Source organism: Antedon bifida, chromosome 5, assembly GCF_963402885.1.
Source record: "Antedon bifida chromosome 5, ecAntBifi1.1, whole genome shotgun sequence".
Lineage (NCBI taxonomy): Eukaryota > Metazoa > Echinodermata > Crinoidea > Comatulida > Antedonidae > Antedon > Antedon bifida.
In genome coordinates this window covers 15,676,948-15,690,120 of record NC_136230.1, presented here as the reverse complement: position 1 = coordinate 15,690,120, position 13,173 = coordinate 15,676,948, and the positions used below count along the sequence as shown (strand labels likewise).

General features: G+C 32.5%; 1 protein-coding gene and 1 pseudogene across 1 annotated transcript in view; one reads left to right on the top strand and one right to left on the bottom strand.

The window, feature by feature from the left end:
- The window catches only part of LOC144842635 (uncharacterized), a 298,292-nt gene that overhangs the window by 67,320 nt on the left and 217,799 nt on the right, over window positions 1-13,173 (top strand). The window lies entirely within an intron of this gene.
- On the bottom strand, window positions 7,781-8,676 carry LOC144842394 (uncharacterized; annotated as a pseudogene).

Sequence of the window (13,173 nt, the reverse complement as noted above, 5' to 3'; positions counted from 1 at the left end):
TAGGCATTTCTAATATATTTCCATATCACTATTAGGATTATTTCTATAATTCATGTTCTGTACATGGTAAGTGGTATCAAAATTGACGCACGCTTCTTTCTGTACTATTGAACTTCGTAATTGTGAATGAATAAACTCTCCAGCATATACATTTGAAACTTAATACTTCACCATCACTACCACTACTGTACAACTACCCTACCTTAACATACCCCTCTAATAAATATAATATTTACCTTAATACATTTTTTTTATATTTCTGCAGGACAATATTCGTACTTGCCTTCTATTAACACGCGATGCAGTTTACGAACAAGATAAGAAACAACATCTTATTTCTAGAGACTTTGAACAACTGAACTTATTTATGAAGTCGTTAAAAGATGGACTCAACAATCGAAATATTCAAGAAAATGACACGAACGTTTAAGCTGCATTATTATATTAGACAAGAGCAATCAGAGAGCTGCAACCTCCATCAGGAGTAAAACGAGAAAAAATGATTAAGAATTGTGATAAAGATCCGTCTTGTAGTTTTGACGTATGACCTAACGTTAGTAAAAATAACAAGAAGTGTCCCAGAATTGGAGTCTTGGTCCAGATTGCCTACACAATTTAATGGAGTTGCTCATGACCACATATCTATCTGTGGTTTAAATATGGAAATGATGACGTACAACGATAGTATCTCCCCAATTCCTATTAGAACAAAGCACAAACACTATCTTAGTATAACTTGAGCAGAATATAATCAATTCTTATTTTTTTTTTCAAAATGCTTGATACAGGGACACTATTACTGATGATAAAAGTTACACTTCAAAATATTTGAATACGAACTTTTTTTGGGCCATTTTAAAACATTCAAATTGATTAGGGGAAAACAAAAAACAAAACATTTACATTGGTTGTGTAGTTTACTATATAATTAAGAAACTATTGTTTTTTTTAATAATACAAAATAAATATTAGTTCCGTGTTGACATAAGCCCACATTTAGTTAAGACCGTGAACAGTAACACATTGAGGGCGTACTTTATGCTTAGAATACCAAATAAGGTAATGTTCGTCATGTTTGTTCAATCAACAATCATAACAGTACGTACATTTCTGCGCAAGAAAATCCATTTCTATATAACATCATCGATATTATATGATCTAACAAGGAAAACTCGTCCAATATGTTTTTATAGGTTTATACTGTTCTTTTCGAGTAGGCTTTACAATTTAAAGACCGCTTAGCGGTAGAGCAATGGTCTACTTATATCAATTCGCCTCCTTTTATATTTGTGTATGCCTACATATTAATTATATGACACGAATAAATACGATTATATCGCTATCTACTTGTAGTGCGGCATGTATTGATTGATAAAAATGTCTTACTGCGCATTTGGCCACATGTACCTACATTACATCAAATAGAATAAGATTTCAAGGATTCTCTAGATTCACTATTCATTTTGCAGTAGGAGGTTAAGTCTGTACCACCTCAGTCTCGCGGTTTTAAAATACCTCATTCTATTCGATTACCCACTGATTACATTCACGGAAATGTATTCGTATGCCAAATAATATCAGAAACGTACCAATGGTTCAATCATTTAAAATTCACTCCCTCCCAAAAATATCTTACACACGTTGTAAGCTAGTCACGAGATCATGTTTCGAAATAATATTAGTAAAAAGATAAATCTTTTTGGCACATGTTGCGTTGTATATTTTTAAAAATTTAGCTAACATTTCCAGACAAAATCGAAACGTTGACTGGTGAATAAATGATCCAAGTTTGTTTATTGTGCATACCTGTTGTTCATATTTTTTTCGAATGTTATTGATGCACAATTATCTAATAAGTTCACATACGTAAATTGGACTACTGTTATATAATAATAATAATACAGTACTATACCTCAACTGAACTTAACCTGATAACGCGTTTAACAAATAAGAAGACTGTTGACTCACGGTGCGATAAATACACATGTACTTTGATATTGTTAGCTATTTTGTTCAAATGCACGTACGCATTTTGTAGTTAAAATATCGTCTATCTCTACTGTGAATTGTAAACCAAAGTATGACCAAAACCTACATTTTGGTCTTCAATAATAATAATAATAATATACTGTATTAGTGGTATTATTAATGTAAAACATAATACTTTAGCCAAACTAAAAGACATCAGAACCATTAAATGGTCTATGTCACCTGGTAAAATCAGAATATTTCACGTTTTGCAAATGTGCTTCACTCACAACCCATTACATTAACAAATGTGTCACCGATAGACAGTTCTTGGTACATTTTAGAATTAAAGGAAGGAAGTGTTGTCATCAATTATTGAAATAGAGAACCTGGTAAAAACAAAACGTATAACTTATTATATAGCTATATATCTCAGGAGCATCATTATTTTGTTAAAGCAGTCACAGTCAAACCTTGCTTCCTAAGGATACCTACATTAATTGCTATAATCATATAGGCCTATATCACTTTGGATATGTTACAAATGGAATAAAAAAAACATGCAAACGACCACCTCACAGACTCCCCAGATAAAAGGTGGCAATGTGAAACTAAAGGAATGCTTAAATATGACACAATCCGTTTCACAGGTAAAGCGAAGGGTAAAGCGCCGATCGATGCCGGCTGGCGTCATTTAAATAATCCCTTAAATATACTGTATATGCTTGGACTTATTTCTACTTGAAGTCCAAATATCGCATTAAGTTAGGGGTTACTTGGGGTCCGGTACTTGAAATTTGGTTTACCTAAATAGAACATTGATATCAGTCTTTAGCTCCAATTAGCTTTATGACATGGATCAAAGCAAACAGTAAATCACGCCACTTTTTATTATCCATACAAACTGTCATCTTTTATCATATTACAAATAATGATATCAAAGTGTTTGATCTTCTGTGTACAACAACTGAAACATGTTATCATTGGTAGATAACAAAATGGATTTTCTAGTTCGTCTTACCAATCTATATCCGTCACACTGCTAACGGTATACAGCCCGGCAGGAAAATTGGAACGGCTGAGCTAATATTACACATACTGTTGGCCTAAATAATTATGTGAATTAAAAATGTATTACATAATGTCTAAAAATAGAATAAATATTACAATTACGCATCAACTTTAGATAGAAATGGAGTTGTAGCTTGGTGGCAGGGTGCAATCCTGACCTAGTGCCAGGGTTGTAACTCTTTTAACTCCACTACCCAAGCCTCAAATGAGACTTAGTTTATAAGCACGATGAATTATAATTATATTTAAAAAAAACCCCATTGTTCTTTAAATTAGTGGTTGAGGAATGTAATGTCTATACATTTATGAATTGTACTTCGACCTCGTTAACAAATTCGGTAAAATGGTTTACTTTGCTCACCTAAAATGGCAATTCACATCGGTGTAGCTCCAATCACCTTATGATAAGATCAAAGCAAACAATAAATAACAAATCACGCTTGTTGCAGCAACTTTTTAGAATGTACTTGTTATCGCTTATACAAATGATAATGTATAGTGTCTGGTGTTCTGTACAAAAACAGTCAACTGTTGATTGAGGAAACATATATTTCAGCAAAGTCAGGTGAGTTTGATAAGTAAGATACTTAACTATACGTGAGTGTATGGTTAAGTTTAATGTAAAATGTTTGCACATTATGCATTTTACAGTTGTACTTTAGTTTTGTTAGCTACTACAAATGTTGCTTTATATACAAGTTACAGATATTTATCTTAACGAGCATTTCCTATGTATCTGTAAAAATAAATCAGTTTCGTATATTCAAATTTAGAATGATTTATATTAAGAATTTATATTACAAATGTATAATATTTAAATTAAAAAAAAAAAGTTCATAAATCAAACATACAACAGTAAATGTGGTGTCCATACGAGTATTGCGCACAATAAATAGAAATATTGTCGTCGTATAGTGGTGGCCGTTTTGAGCGTCATTTTTTCTCTTACATCATCTATGCTTTACGTTTATATACAATTCCGAAACCATTTCAGAAGGAGACAACGTTGTTGATCTATTCTGTATCACAAGTATCTAAAATGATAATAAATATTATTACCGTAACTTCTATGCTTATGAAAGCTTTTTAGATCTAAATATAAACGTTTATTTTGATAGCATGCCTTTGTGTTTGATTAGTAGTCAACTTTAACACTCTACAGACCATGTTTGCATTCCTTTTATTAGATATTTAACAACCAATTTTTAATATCCATCGTTAACCACTTCTTTTATGTTTTGCTAGTACACGGTATAGCAACTACAAATGGATCTTAAAAAACATCTTATAGAACTATGTGCTGACAATAGTCTGAAGGTAGGTGATTTTACTATGCAACTACTGACAAAAATCATATTAGTATTTTACCTTGATTATGTTGAAACGTAAAAAGAATAGTACATTCCATCTTTGTACAGCATATTATAGACAAACAAATTCACTTATTAATTTAGCTTCAACAGCAACCTTTTTTTTTAGTTTTCTTCAAAATTTATTTAATTTAATCATCATCATCGTCATCGCCATGATCAACGATGTATACAATAGAATATTCTGATCTTGTGTTTAACAATAATATCAATGCATGTCATTAAATTACATAAACAGTTGGATTTATATTAATAGCATTATCGGTTCACATTTTATAGATTCCGGAAAGTGCAAAGACTAGTGAGATTGGTATATGTACCCATATTATAAATACAAAGAGCGTAAACATTCAAGACAAGGTAGGCCTACAAATCAATTATGATTTATTTTCTATGTAAATAATAATAACACAATACCAACATATTATCTGTAATGTATTAACATATTGACATCAGTCTGTGTAATATCATGTAGATACCCATTGTTTGTCATTTATTATGTGCAATAAAAGTGTGCTGTCCCTACAAAAGAGAAACAAATACAAATACTGGAATAGTAATGCAAACAATGATGCAGAAAAGAAGAAAAATAACATTAAACAAAAATAATAATGAAAATAATAATAAATAATTTAAATATACTAATTGGGAACATAACATCTTTGTGTGATTTTTCGTTTTTCTTCCAAGTATTGTTTGGAATTGAAATGGAATTGTTATTCTGAAATTAAGTGATCAATCAAATATGGTATATAATATAATATAAGTAATATTCAATATTTCAAATAACAATTCCAGCAATCTATTATTCTATAATACATGGATTAATTTCAATAAATCATGAACAATTACTAGGTTCATTATTTATCGTTCTGTAATATTATCACTATGCATTGTAGCACGCGACTTAATGGCTATTGGCCTTGTTTCAATTCGATTTACTAATTGATCTGACTTTATTTCATTTATGGAATACTGTACATTCAAAGAAAAATCAGCTGGACAACTTTAATTTAATTGTATAGGCCTAAAACTAAACTTGACGTTCCATACATGGGCTCACGTTTCTGTAGCATGCATGCTAAAATATATCTCGTATTGTCTTTACACTGTAAATACAAAATGTATGTCAAGTGTCCATCAATGGAGATGGAAAAATCCAAGTTCCACCTAAAAAAATTAACTTTGTTGTTGTATGGCATTTTAATGTCACATAATATTTAGTTATTTTGGTCAATAATTTGAACAAAACAAATTATCATTTACCTGAAAAACCAATGGATATTTGGTTGAATGTAACTGTTATGTTGACTTTTTGTAAGGTAAAACATGCCTTTTTTTTAACTGAAACAACGCTATAAAATGGCATATTATAGTTTTTGGACGACAATACAGATTTAACGTTTGAATTTTAAGCAGTTAAATTACCTACCTAGTCTATCCCCAATTATTATTTCTTTAATATTTTATTATGCTCACCTTTCTTAAAATAAACAAAAACTATGACAAATGAATACAAACTTATGTATTGACTTCAGAGCAAATAATATAGATGCAAAAACAAAACAAATGTCTATCACACACAATATAATATTTTAAAACACATAGTCAAATTAGTCATTGGTAATGATTATTTCAAAAACAGTTGTGCTTTAGTGAAGATAAAAGGGTAGAAAACATTGAATTGAACATGATTAGTTAATCTTCAATAATTGGTGTTTGAAAAAGATAATTGTTGCAGTTTTTTTTTATCTCATTAGCTTGGTTGGACTGCACTGATGTTTGGGGCTTATTACAAAAATGTTACTGTTTGTCAGAATTTGATTGAATCAGATGCAGATGTTAATCATCAAGCTAACGTAAGTAATAAAGTATATTTTATTTTTTTTCCTTTTAATAAATCAGGAAATTGTATATAGATTATATTTCCGTCAACTAAAGTGTTTATTTATCTTAGAAATAATATAATATATAATAATAAAACATTTTATAACTCGCAAATTCAAAAGGTGAACATGTAACCTGGTTGAAGCAATTTTGTAAACAAAAAGTACATACAATTGTTATAATTGAGATATACATAAAAAGGTAAGATTCGAATGGTAAAACTTGCTTGAACTAAACAAAACATATTGTTTTTTTAATGTTTTAAAACGAATAAATGAATTAGAAGAATAAAGAAAAAAGCATGCCAAGTGATCTAATCTATCAATTTCGCACCCCCCTCTTTCAACAATTACGGTAGTTGAATCATCGCTGTTGCGACGAAAATGTATTCGGTTCCCACTATCATTTTGCAATGTAACCACACACACATGTTAAAACACCAGTTTTAAAACGATTTGTTGGGTTTTAGTCAGTCATTGATATAGGTAGATATTTAGTCAGTTATTGTTTATTATCATTTAAGAATAATTTCGTTGATCTGCCTCTGCTGCTCAAAGCATCTTGTCTAAATGTGGTGGATTTAAATTGTCTTCCTTCGTACGATAATTGAATGTAATTTATAAATGAAAAAGTTTAAAAAAACAAAGAAAAGAATAATTCTTAACTTCCTTGGCATGTGCTCCACAGACTGACTTATCAACAAAATGTAAACATTAAATTACACACTCCCGGTAAATATGCATTACATTATCTTGGTGTTCGCAGTGTGTTGCAATCAATGTGACACTCGGCGAACAGTTTAATAGAGTTGCGTTTAGGTCAACGATACCGTGTTCGAACGTGAAAAAACGCAAACAGCAAGATAACCAATGAAGTGCTTATGTTGTTATGCTTAGACAATAAATACACAACACATCTTACTTGGTACCGTGCACTTTATTCATTCGTTGTGCACAACCTCCTGGCCGGGGACTCTTTCCTTTACAAATACTTCGTCTATTTAAACCAACCCACAGGTGAAAAATATGCAAATAAGTATTGTGTACCACAAAAGACTAACGTCACAACATACGCCCACCCTATAAAAATTGACCCCTATCAATTTTGATCAAATATGATACAAATCTACATGTCTAGCATTATCCAATTCTAATAAACTTTTTTTTTTAACATTTTCCCTTTTTATATCACAACATACGCATTATCCAAGTATATACCATATATACCGTACAGTTTGAGCTAATATATTAAAAGTAATTGATTATGTCGTCATCTGTACACAACCTAATACTGTATTATGATTCATTTACATTAAAATTGCAATTAATTTGGTAATCGTCATCAGTTAATTTATAGACAATAAATATACGCCCCCGACAAAATAATAACCGCATGCTTTAGAGAATTTAACATATCTAAATACAGACTTACATACATTTGCCTTTTACTTGATACCATGCCACTACACTATATATCATCAGAATTCAAACTTTACATTTCCCCGTAATCCTTACAGGATTATTCTCTATGTACTCAAGGGCAGTGGAATTCAGATTCTGCACGGCTTCCCATTTATTCCGAGAGTGTGGAAAACCTTTCCATTTAATCAGGTATTCCAAACAATTTTGACAATAACGTCCTCTTATAATTGTTTCGATTCCAAACTCTTGATCACTTTCAGGAATGCCAGGAAAGGTTAAATGGTATTTCCGTACCGTTTTAAATTACGAGTGGCCATCAACGGCCCAAATGAGTCCTCCGGACAGTCCCCGATCTCGAACTCAGGCAGCTCACTCATTTGCTCCGGATCCGTATGTAAACTATTATTAGTGGGTCGTGCATATCGATTATATGCAAATTTCCTTCGGTTCACATGAACCAGTGCTTTCAGAACTAATTTTCAAACACAAAAAATTAAAAGGCCACACAGATAAGGGCCAGACCAAAATTTCATTAATTTACGCGATAAACCTTTCTGTAACGAAGGTATATACACCCAAATCGAATCGCCCACTTATATGTTACCTCGCGGACGCGTTCGTCATATCGCTCCTTCATTTTTCGCTTGATTCTTAGAAACAGCTCTAAATATCTCCAACTGACTTATTAACACATGCATAATTATGATCTCGTAATGTTTTTTCTGGATAGTGGCATTTTTTTAATAATGTCACATCGAGCGGAAACCTGGCTTCCCTGCCATATTAAAGGTATAAATGACTATAACCAACAGAGTTTGTAGTCGGAGCTGTACGATAAGCGAACTGTATCGCCGGTAAATATTTATCCCAATCATTATAATATTCATTTACATAATGTGAAATGCACTCTAAGATAACAGCATTGCATCTCTCCTGTATTGAGGGTGATATGCGCTGGTATTTATTTATTTTATTTTTCGCTATCTTGGCTCTCAAATCGTCCATGACCAGAATACCACAGGAGACATTTTTCCTATCATCGAAATTACTATTAAAAGGAGGAATCACCCACTGAACCCGACTAGACGATTCAATGCTGTCTAATATATTAGAAACTTGCGCAACCATCCCCGCGATCGTATCTAGCGTTGTATTTTCATTACTGTACTAACACGGGACTTGGGATGGTTATTTATAAAAGTACCAGAGGAAGGTTCATCCACAGTACGCTGGACAAATATGGCTAGCCGAGCTGCATCTAAAGCATTTCGAAAATACTGAGGTTCTTTAGAAAAAAAAAATATCCGAATGTTCGGCAATAACCCTCTCATAAAATAGACAGGAGCTCAGAATCTGATTTCTTTATCTGCTTACGTCATAACATAATATCCGACGCATATTAATCAATGGTTTCTGAATGTAATTGTTTCCTAGTTAACAACTGCGATTCAATACCCCATGTCCAGGATTGACTCTCAAAATTTGCTTTTAACAAGTCGCGTATTTTAGTTATATAATTCATATGTTCCTCCTCTATTGTATCTAGAAATATTTTCATTTTCAACGCTAAAAATGGCTTTAGGTTCTGTATAATCCCGCAATGAAGCATCATTCGCATCCCCTGAATATTTCAACACAGACCCACCCATATCATATTTAAATGCCATGTTGCCAATTTCACATTCAAACTTCAAATCTGATAATACAATTATTATTATTTAGAACCTATCCTATTATTAAACTAAGATAAATAAATAGAAATATAATTAACATAAGATATACAACCACACAACTACTGCTGTTTCCAATCCAACAATCACAGCCGATTGTTAATTTCATAAATTTCCAAACCAGCACACAAAAATATCCGCCTCAAACACCAACCATTTCTGAATTCAACACCAACAGTTCTGAATCCCGCCACCAACAGTTCTGAATCCGGGCACTACCAATTCTGAATCCAAAATCAAACAGTTCTGAATCCCAACACCAATAGTTCTGAATCCCAGCATTACCAGTTCTGAATCCTAGCACCAACTGTTCTGAATCCCAGTACCAACAGTTCTGAATCCAAAACCAAACAGTTCTGAATTCCAGCACCAACAGTTCTGAATACAATCTCAATCAGTTCTGAATACATATATATCCAACGACGTCGAGTCCCCACGAAACTAATCAATCCATCCGGCGAAAAAAATCATGGCCAGACCAACAATACCACCTCTCATCACTAGTAAGTATACAGCGTCAACTGTTACTGTAATAACACCATAATGTATTTCAAAATCAGATTCCTAAAATCAATATAAAAACTTGTTATGCTTAGACAATAAATATAAAACACATCTTACTGGGTACCGTTTACTTTATTCATTCGTTGTGCACAACCCCCTACCCAGAACTCCTCTCTTTACAAATACCTCGTCTATTTAAACCAAGCCACAAGTGGAAAATATGCAAATACGTATTGTGTAAAACAGAAGACTATAGACGACAAAACAATGTGATAATGCAAGTTACATGTATCTGTATCAGTATTGTTGACTTCCAAAAAGAGCAAAAAAAAAAAAAGATCAATTAATAGAACAGTATGCTTTTACGAAATTATTTGATAGGCATAATGGTGTTCAATTTATTCTTAAAAGTGGCAACGTTTGGTGCAATTCTTGTCGTTTGTTCTATCCGATTAGTTTAGGAATTGTCTTTGGGTAGAGTAAGTAACAATAATAACAATTATATTTGGTGGTTATGTATATGTTTATATTGGCCAGCCCTTGTCTAGTAGTAACATTATCATTTTGTTGACGATATTTAATAATACTAGATTAACATTGTTACGCTCAATTCGCTCGCGTACCATCTAGGTCGCGCCCACAGATGGTTTTAGAATACAAAGAACACCTATTAAGAGGTCACCTTTGAAACTTCACCTTTCGAAAATTGTTGGTTATTGTCTCCTTAAAACCGCAATTGTCTCCTTAATAATTGATCTGGACTAACTGAATACATTTAGAAGAATTGAAAATTTAGACTAACCAACGATTAGCCAATAAAACATTTCGAACCAGAGAAAGTACCAAAGTTTTGTATTAATAATGATGAATACAATTATTTAGTAATTGTTTTGTTTACTTTTGTGACATTGTTTCTTTTGGCAGTCAGAGTTCTCGTTCCCTGAATAGGGGTGTTCCAAAGGAGAGGTTCTACTGTACTGAAGTTTCGGCGTAAATAAATAAGTGTAGGCAAGGCTATGTGTACAGTATACATGTCGACTACATGAACAAATAATACAGACACGTTGATTTATTAATCGAATACAATTCAAACCCTGGAAATTACATCCGAAAGAGAAACTTGTCATAAAATAAGTCCAAACTATTGAATTAAATTTAATAAAAATCAAGTCTGTGTTTTGCATTGTATCACCGATTACTATCCTTTTCATGGCACATTTGATGAATTTGGGGCGGTACGTTCACATTTAAAATATTCCAATTTGAATTGCTTATTGACGAGGTAAACGCTCGTTCCCTACTCCATCAATATAATTTAAATAGCCATTATGTGTATTTACCATACAAAACACAGACGTTAACAAAGTACCTAGCCTATATAATATTATATGGCCTAACTCCTATTCTTCTAGGCCTAATAGGATAATATAGGCCTATATGCCAAAATAAAGCAATGAGCAAGAATTTGTATCAACTGCAGTCATAGGTCGCGGTGCTAAAATCCATAAAATCACAAAAGGCTAATGGTTGACCAAACATTTGTTTACCAACTGCAGTCACAGATTTACAACAAGATATCATTCAATCACTTAAAAAACTCATATTTTTGGATCGCATTTCTGTTAGACAAAAATCCTTACGGAATTGAAGCTTGGAAAAAGACTGGAATCAGTAAATACCCGCCTCAAACACCAACCAGTTCTGAATTCAACAACCCACAGTTCTGAATTCCAGCACTAACAGTTCTGAATCCAAAATCAAACAGTTCTGAATTCCAGCACCAACAGTTCTGAATACAATATCAATCAGATCTGAATACATATATATCCAACGACGTCGAGTCCCCACCAAACTAATTAATCCATTCGGCAAAAACAATCATGGCCAGACCAACAATACCACCTCTCATCACTAGTAAGTATACAGCGTCAACTGTTACTGTAATAACAAACACCATAATGTATTTCAAAATCAGATTCCTAAAATCAATATAAAACACATCTACCGTTCACTTTATTCATTCGTTGTGCACAACCTCCTGCCCGGAACTCCTCCCTTTACAATTACCTCGTCTATTTAAACCAAGCCACAGGTGGAAAATATGCAAATACGTATTGTGCACCACAGAAGACTATAGACGTCACAACAATGTGATAATGCAAGTTACATGTATCTGTATCAGTATTGTTGACTTCCAAAAAGAGCAAACAATAAAAAAAGATCAATTATTAGAACAGTATGCTTTTACGAAATTAATTGTTAATGGTGTACAATAATATTTATTCTTAAAAGTGGCAACGTTTGGTGCAATTCTTGTCGTTTGTTCTATCCGATTAGTTTAGGAATTGTCTTTGGGTAGAGTGAGTAACAATAATAACAATTATACTTGGTGGTTATGTATATGTTTATATTGGCCAGCCCTTGTATATTAGTAACATTATCATTTTGTTGACGATATTTAATTATACTAGATGCATTGTTACGCTCAATTCGCTCGCGTACCATCTAGGTCGTGCCCACAGATGGTTTTAGAATACAAGAAACACCTATTAAGAGGTCACCTTTGAAACCTCACCTTTCGAAAATTGTTGGTTATTGTCCCCTTAAAACCGCAATTGTCTCCTTAATAATTGATCTGGACTAACTGAATACATTTAGAAGAATTGAAAATTTAGACTAACCAACGATTAGCCAATAAAACATTTCGAACCAGAGAAAGTACCAAAGTTTTGTATTAATAATGATGAATACAATTATTTAGTAATTGTTTTGTTTACTTTTGTGATATTGTTTCTTTTGGCAGTCAGAGTTCTCGTTCCCTGAATAGGGGTGTTCCAAAGGAGAGGTTCTACTGTACTGAAGTTTCGGCGTAAATAAATAAGTGTAGGCAAGGCTATGTGTGCAGTATACATGTCGACTACATGAACAAATAATACAGACACGTTGATTTATTAATCGAATACAATTCAAACCCTAGAAATTACATCCGAAAGAGAAACTTGTCATAAAATAGGTCCGAACTATTGAATTAAATTTAATAAAAACCAAGTGTGTGTTTTGCATTGTATCACCGATTACTATCCTTTTCATGGCACATTTGATGAATTTGGGGCGGTACGTTCACATTTAAAATATTCCAATTTGAATTGCTTATTTTTTTTTTTTTTTAACCATATTTAATGAGGGTGATCCATCCAGCAATTGCTGATCATTAGGGACCCT